The 8,390-nt window shown below is 32.9% G+C and overlaps 1 long non-coding RNA gene across 1 annotated transcript; it reads right to left on the reverse strand.

Annotated features, from left to right (window-relative positions):
* Positions 1-2,851: 2,851 nt before the first annotated feature.
* Positions 2,852-4,382, reverse strand: LOC147944252 (uncharacterized). Its single transcript, XR_015598155.1, has 4 exons — positions 4,239-4,382; positions 3,988-4,142; positions 3,815-3,888; positions 2,852-3,087 (listed from the first exon to the last, which is right to left on the reverse strand). It is a non-coding gene; the product is annotated as an uncharacterized LOC147944252 (long non-coding RNA).
* Between the last annotated feature and the right edge of the window lie 4,008 nt (positions 4,383-8,390).

The raw sequence follows: 8,390 nt of genomic DNA on the forward strand, positions 1-8,390 counted from the left end.
GATCTAACGTTGTCTCAACTTTTATCAAGATTTTAACCGGACTTAATCTCTTACTTTGGAGTTGGAAATCAGTGGACTAGACTTCTTCTTCGGACCATACAAGACAGTGCAATTTTTCAAAGTATGTCTCCCCTCTCTCTTCCCTTCAGTGCTTTAGGAAAAAAAAAAGATGAGATGATTTTGATCAGTTTAGAGAGGTAGGTAAATTACCTGTGACCTCATTATTCTACTCTTGAGTCAAATGATCACACAAAGCTTGGAAGCGAGGGGTAGGTAAATTACCGATGATCCCGGTATTTGCTTACACCTTTGATTTAAGAAAAAAAAAATTGGAAGTGAGAAAAGGGAGAGGAAAGGAGATGTAAGAAGAATGTCTTGGCCTGAAGAGAGTCCATATGCCACTGATCGATACACCAAGGTAAGAACTCGCCTATATTTGCTTTAATTTATTTAATGAGATGACAATGGAGATTTCATAGATTCCAAAGGATTGTGGGATTTGAGTAAGGAATGTTGATACTTATCATGGTTAAGTATAAGAAGTAAGTTCTTGAGTCAGGTAAATGAAGAGTGCGAATAAGAATCATCATGCAGTTGAGTGAGTTCCCTGTTTTCAAACCTTTTTCACATGTCTAAGCTTATGTTTTGCTTGAGGGCAAGCAAAGGCTAAGTCTGGGGGAGTTGATATATCATGGTTTTTGTGGTTTTTAACCATGATATAAAGAGTCTTTTAGTGTCTTTTGATGTGTTTCTAGGATGTTTTGGAGTCTTTGCAGGTTTTCTAGGATTTTAGCATGCATGGAGCAAAGTGGAGCAGTTTGGATCATTTTGGAGCAATAATCTGGAGGAAATGAAGTTGGATTCGAATCATAGAGTGATGGTGTCGATCGACACCACCTTGGTGTCGGTCGACACCCCTGTGTGCCGACTCAAGACCCAACTTTTGGAAGATTTACAAAAATTACCCAAAGTTTTTCATAATTGCAAGACAAGTCCCTGACGTGTTTTAGAACATATAAATAGTATTTTTAGGTTTTGAAAACCCTTAAGTTTTATTCTAGCAAGTTTTTATTTTTCTGCAACCCTGTGAGATTTTGAGAGCTTGGGAGAGAGAGATCTGCTTTGTAGAGAAGAATTTCTTGAACTCCCTTTTACTCTTTTAATTTCAATTGCTTATTATTCAGAATCATGTCTTGTTCTTCATTGAATATGTCTGAGTAGTTTGTTAGGTTTAGGGTTTTTCACAGGGATTTTATGAATTATTAGATCTGTTTATTTAGGATTCTTTATCTTTCTAGATCTTCATCATAGGTTGTTCTTCATATTAATTCTTGATTGATCACCTAAAATTAATACTTTAGGAAAATAAATTGATATGAGAATATAATTGATTTTCCTGATAAAACCTTTTGATGAGAAAAATTATTTCTTGCAAAGAGAATTGATTTAATAATTTTGTGAACAATCTAAACCTGATTTTATTGCTGATTTTTAACCTAGAATTTTACAAAGATATTTGGATTTTCTGGTTTTAAATTTAGATAGTATTTGCAGTGAGAACTGATTTAATTTACACAAGTGTTTAGAGTTCTAGATCTGTTCTTAATTGCTTGAATCCTAATTTATTGATTGATTTAATATTTCATAATTTCCTGAGAAATTCCTTAGACCTAGCATTTTGATCTTCTGAATTTACAACAGATTTATTTAATATTTTGCATTGCTTTTATTTTAATTCAAATTAATCTGTTTAGCTTAGTTATAAAACTCTATAATTTATTGTGTAGTCTTGAGTCCTTGTGGAATTCGACCCCTAAGTACTGCAGTGATATCTTAATTTAAGAGAGTAGCTCTAGGGTAAATTTGATCATATCATCGACATACTCCAGCATATACAAACTTAGTTGATATTGACTTGGTCTCTCTGTTCTCAGTATAGCCTAAGCCTATATGAGTTTTTTCAGTTCTTTTATATCTCAGAATTTTGTCAAGCTGCTTTGTCCCTGCAAACATATGCTGTTGGTAAAGTTTTGACTACAATCATGCAGATTTTTTCTTTTCTTCACAGAGTTCTTCTTCAAGTTTGTTTGCCTTTGCAGATAAAATCCGCTTTTCAATCTTCTTTTATAAGCTCTTGATTTTCATTTCCTATAGTAATGAATGTTTCTCGTACTTCCTTGTAGCTTTGAATGATATCAAGTTCCTCTCTGTTCTCTGATTCTGAGTCTGTTACTTCTTCTCCGTTTTCAAACTTAGTAATTCATACTATAGCTACTAGATTTATGAGCTCCTTTTCAATACCACTGTCACCTTTTGATTCATTCTCAATGCTTATCATAGATTTTTCTCTTCTGTTTTTAGGGTTACTCACACATTAATCTTGAGTATGTCCTATGCCTCTGCAGATTGAGCACTTTGCTTTTCGTAATTTGATTGTTGGGCATTCTCGAAGAAAGTGACCAAAACCTTTACATTCATGACACTTCATATGAACTTTCTTTGGAAACTTTTCTTCCGTAACCTTCTTGAATGAGCCAGTCTTCTTTTGTCTTTTTCCTTGCTCCATTCTTTTCAGAGCACCATTAAATCTTCTTACTAACAGACTTACAGAGTCTTCTTCTCTTGTTTCAGATATATCACCGCTAGCTGTTAATGCTACCCCTTTTGTTTTTTTTCAGACCTTCAAGCTCCATCTCATGCTTTTGTAGCATTCTAACAACCTCGACAAAGCTAAGAGTATCTGTGTTATGTGATACAGTAATAACTGTCTTGTACGCCATGAATTTTGATGGTAAACATCTTAGGAATTTCTTGACTAGTTTATGATCCTTATATTTCTTCCCAAAAGTTATTTGACAGAAAACGGTCATAATTTTTATAAGCATTTCCTCAACCAATATCACATCTCGTGATCCGCGTACAACATTGCAATGTCCTACTAACCACCCTATTTCCTCCCGGAACATTACCACGGCCCTGGCCATTTCCAAGCCACACTCCTAAACATCCACTTCCATAAATCACCGCTAATGGTATTTCCTGATACCAGCGTGATTCACCATTTTCCAACAACTCTTCATTAGTCATCTGCACTTCCAAGAACATAAACTAAGAACTCTAAACAACCACACAACGAAATAAATAAAGAACTTACAGTGAAATCTCATAGAACTCCATAACACACCCAAATTGACTAACTACTCATAATCAATTTCCAGCACACAACACAAATCAACATGCCACAAGAACGAGGAAAATAATAACTCCAAAATAAATTTCTTAAACCATTCTAAGCCATCCATTAACTCGCCCTAGAATCATAAGGGCTATGGTACCAAACTAAAATAACCCGATCCATTTTTTATTTAAGATATAATATAATTCAATACCCTATAATATTTAATTACACCCAAATAATAAACCAACAACAAACCAACATGCACATCAGAAGATTTAATAAACCAATTCTAATTTATTATAGATAAATTATCAACCACAACCAACAAAAGCAAGCAACCTAACAAGTTTCTAACCATGTTCCAACAAGAATAACATAAACACAACACAACAACCAAGACCCTAAATCATCATCCCCCTCATTGTCATAATTCCGTGTGAATATTACTAGAAATACTCAATGAGGCGATCCTCCCATCTACGAGCTATACACACAAGAAAATCAAGAGTACAACCATAAATAAAACATAATGAATCAGCCATTGAATAGAACACTCATTCACCATACCTACACATCATCACACAAAACAAGTCATACAACTCAATCGCTCAGATAAACTCATGGTCACGCACTCACCTTATCAAGGTGAATTATACAACAATTACTACAAGGAAAGACTCTCCTTGTGTCTGCAATGTCCCAGCAACGCCCTACAACAAGCCACACAACCAAAACGACCTTGAAACAAAACTGACAAAAATAACAGAAAACTGCAGTCGTAAAGACAAAATTCTAAAATAAAAATCAACCGTTAACTATCAAATCCCTCCGGTGAAAAGTTACCCCTAGACATAGCGGAGCTTCCCCCAAAATCTCATGCCGATCAGAAAACAAACGAGACCACAATCTCAATTACAACCCTTGTTGGTCTCAGTTCGCGTCTAAGACGAAGCACCTCACGAAACTGCAGACATATCCTCGATTATTAACTCAAATCTAAATCTGTAATAAGTAGAATCTAGATACAAGGATTGTGTATTACTCCATCAAATTTCATCACCTTTGGGTATGATTTGCTATGCCGAAACCTCTTCCCTCCAAACCTTTTAGATTATGCTTTTTCTTATTTTCTTTTACACCCACCGACAAGCTCCTCTCTCTCTCTTTGCCTTTCTCTCAACACAACAAAAAAAACATCCAAAATAACTGAGAAGAAGGCGTCGAGGCTAATATAAGCATCTCTTAATGTTTTCTCCAATAACTAACACTAAACTAGACAAACTTAAACCGAAATTAAACCGAATCCATTATAATTCCCGATATTAACGCAAATATATCATATTTTTCGAAACATGAGCGTTACATACAGCCACTTGTTCAAATGCTGCATTTTCAAGACATTGCGAGCAGGTCAGAGATAGAGCCACTTCAGTCTCTATGACCTAGACTTGAAATTTTGGAATTAAAATCTGCATCTTGTATAAATATACCTTGTCTTGTTATTAGAGACTTGTGCATTTTGTGAGATATTTGTCTCTTACTTTTTTTGTCGCTATAAGAAATATCTCAAATATCTATCTTTAGACACGACAAACGTGTTCCTCTATATTCTATTATATTTGGATACGGAGTAGTGATGTTGCTCATTTCCGCAAAGTCTTGATGGTCCATAACCACAGTCAAGGCTTCTCTTTAAGGCAAGAGAGCTTCTACCTCCAACTCCAATGGTGTGTTGGTATAAAGCCCACACTATAACAGCTTTTTGCACACTTAAAATCCATGGGCCAACTACAAAAACAAAAACACATTACTAATCTATATTAACATTTTTGAAGTACATTTTGTGTTATGCCCTTTTAGTTGTAGTTATTTAAAAAATTATTTACAATCTTAGCCCCTAGAAAATTTCCTAAAATAACAATTACATCAGATTTTGTTTCATAAATATTTTGCATTCCATTCCTACTAGAAATGTAACAAATTGCAATCAATATTTTATGGAAACATAAGCTATACTATATTAATGACACCTTCTATTATTTTTAGAAGATATTTTATCTCTAAATTCTTTGCAAACAAATAAAACAACAATTTAATTTCTATTTTGTTATTCAAAACATGTTAGCTTCGATTCTTAATGTAGATAAAAATGTTAATATAGATAAAAACTTTGATTCTCATTTTTTAAAATCAAATTTTTGATATATATATATATATATATAAACTTAATAAAAACTTTAAAATATTATAAATAAAAGCTTATAAAAAGTTTAAAATACTATACAATGTTGTTGTATAGTAGGACGGGTTATAAAGAAGACATGTTGGAATTAATAAAATATCACTAAATTTGTGCATAAACACGGATTCAAAATCCTTATTTTATTATTTGTCAACACTACTAATATTAGAATATTTGACATATCAAATCAACTTACTTTAACTAAGATTTTGTAAAATAAGTAAATCATTATGAAAATATGACTTAATCACAGCTTATAAATTACTTATTATGTATTTAAATTCTTTATTTTTTTGTTCTAATAACTAAAAAACCAAATAGAATCTCAAACACTAAATAAAACAAAAAAATAGTCACACAGTGTACCGCAGGTTAAAAATTTATATTAACATTTTAGCCGTTTGAATGGCTGCAAATTTTAATTATTCCTTAAGCGCCTAAAAGTTTTAGTTATTCCTTTATTTACAAAACAACCACAATTTAACAAGAAAATACAAATAAATTACAGATAATAATAAAAATTATAGATCCGTGGTGTACCGCGAGTTAAAATCTAGTAAGACTTTTTAGGTATTTAACTAATGAAAAACAAATTATAATTAAATTATGCCCATGTTTGGAAAGAAATCCATTAAAATCTACAAGAATGGTATGCGAATAAGATTTAACCAAACGTTTCACGACAACTGTAATTACAATTTGGACAAGATTTATTTCTTTCTTCTGACCACACAAACTGCATCATAAAAAAGGGTTGAAAGACAAAATTCTCTCATTGCACCCAAAAAAAATTGCACTGAGAATGTTAGGAAGATCTGAAATTGTTGTTTGAGTTATGCACTTTTTTGAATCACTCTCCTGCATAATTTTTGATTTTGTGATTGAAAAATTCTCAATTTTGGAGTTTCTCGTTAGGGTTTTCGTTATATTTGATTGTTAAGGCTTGAAATTGAAGGTTTTGTGTGTTTTTCTTCTTTTGTTATGGCAGTGGAGATGGACGCTACATCAGCGAATTCAACAACCCTTAAGGTAACACCACCACTAAACGAAAACCATTTTTACTGCACACACTTCAATTCCCTTGCTTTGTGTCTCTCGTAATAATACTCACAGATCTTATCCATTTATGTTTCGCACATTCAATTTCTATCTTTTAACTTTTGGGATCTCTAAGTGGATAAATCATAAGGGTTTAGTTACCAGTTTCTTTTAGTTTTAAGTGTTGTTTGATGCGGACATAAAAGGTGTATTAACTTAGAATTCTGGTTGTGTCTTTTTTTGGTGTGTAGTTTATGGTTTAATCAACAGTTATGTTTTTTTTTTTAGTTTTCCAATAATGACCATTTTATTCGAATTTTGTTTTAAGGATTATGCCTTTTCTAAGTATCACAATGTGTGTCTTTCTTATATATAAATGGAAGACATTAGGTCGCCAATACTTGTTTGATTTCAGTTGTGTACGTTTATGTTAGAAGAAGTCTTTCCTATGACACTTTCTAAAACTTTCTGCTCTATTTACGCTTGTTTTAAGGTGTGACACTTTGTGTTCTCTAGACGAGAAAAATGTTTTCTCGGGTTGCCATAAATTTTGATCAACTTTGTGTTTTGTAGCTTATATGATTCTTGTTTGATTCTATTTATTCAAGTAACTGGTGTTTATCTGAGTATAGTTTTATTATCACATAAATTTCATATGTGTATTATGCAGAGAAAAGCCAGTACTTCAGGGGGAGATTGATATTTACTCTGTACAATGTGAAGAGTGCATGAAATGAATGAAGATTGATACCGAAGAAGACTATGAAGAAATCAGAAATAGAATAAAAAATGACCCATTTGTGTGCAACAAGAAAGAATGTATCTCCTATGAAGATGCTGGAGACCTAAAATGATTTCTCTAAAATATGGGTCGATAATAATTCGCACAAACATTGGTCCCATGTTCTGGAGGAATCATAGTTTAGGTCTCCAGCATCTTCACATGACATGCCTTCTTTCTTCTTGCACACAAACGGGTCCTCTTTTATTATTCTACTTCTGATTTTCTGCAGTCTTCTTGAGTATCAATCTTCCTCCACTTCAGACATTCTTCACATTGCAAAACATAGATATCAACTGACCTCCCTTAAGTACTGGCTTTTCTCTGGACAATACAAATATGGAATCTATGTGAAAAGGAGAACCACTATCACATACACTGATACACACAAACTACTTGGATAAATAGAATTAGACAAGAACCATGCCAGTCGAAATCTAGAAAAGTTGATAACACAGCTCGTCTGAACTATGGCAAGAGAAAAAATTTCTGGAAGTGTCACACCTTCAAAACGAGTGTAAACAGAGCAGATGTTTCAAAAAGTTTCATAGGAAAGACCTCTTCCTCTAAAATACAGTCGGAACCACAAAAAGACTGCAACATAACAAGGCCAAACATATTAACAAAGAATCTTTGTGGACAAGAACCAAAAAAAAAAAAAAAGATAACAAAACTCGAAGCCGCAGCCCTTGTCTACTTGAAACCAAAAAAAAAAAAAACAACATTTCACAATAGCACATTCATTAGGAGCACTGTAGATGATGATTGAGGTTTGGTATGTTATAGTTCAATCTAGGTTTGTATATTAGTCGATGCTTGTGGTATAATGATAAATTGTTGATTCATTAATTTGGTTCCGATGATGCTTGAGTTTAATGTGTCCTTATATAGTTATATTTGATGAATTGGTGATTAAAATCACCTAGAATGAAAAATTGATGATGACTAATGCATGATCCAGAGTGGAATGGATTTAACCAAAATTTTCCAAATAACCAAATTTAACTGATCCAAATAATCGCGAAATGAGCCGAAAATTTGAAAGGTATAACTTGTCCTTCGATTGGTTTGGTAACCAAATTGATAACCAAACTGAACAAACAATTTATTCGCTTATTTTCGTATGCTTTCCAATTTCGGAACTACAATAA

This window comes from Camelina sativa, chromosome 5 (assembly GCF_030686135.1).
Source record: "Camelina sativa cultivar CO46 ecotype springtype chromosome 5, ASM3068613v1".
NCBI classification, from domain to species: Eukaryota; Viridiplantae; Streptophyta; class Magnoliopsida; order Brassicales; family Brassicaceae; genus Camelina; species Camelina sativa.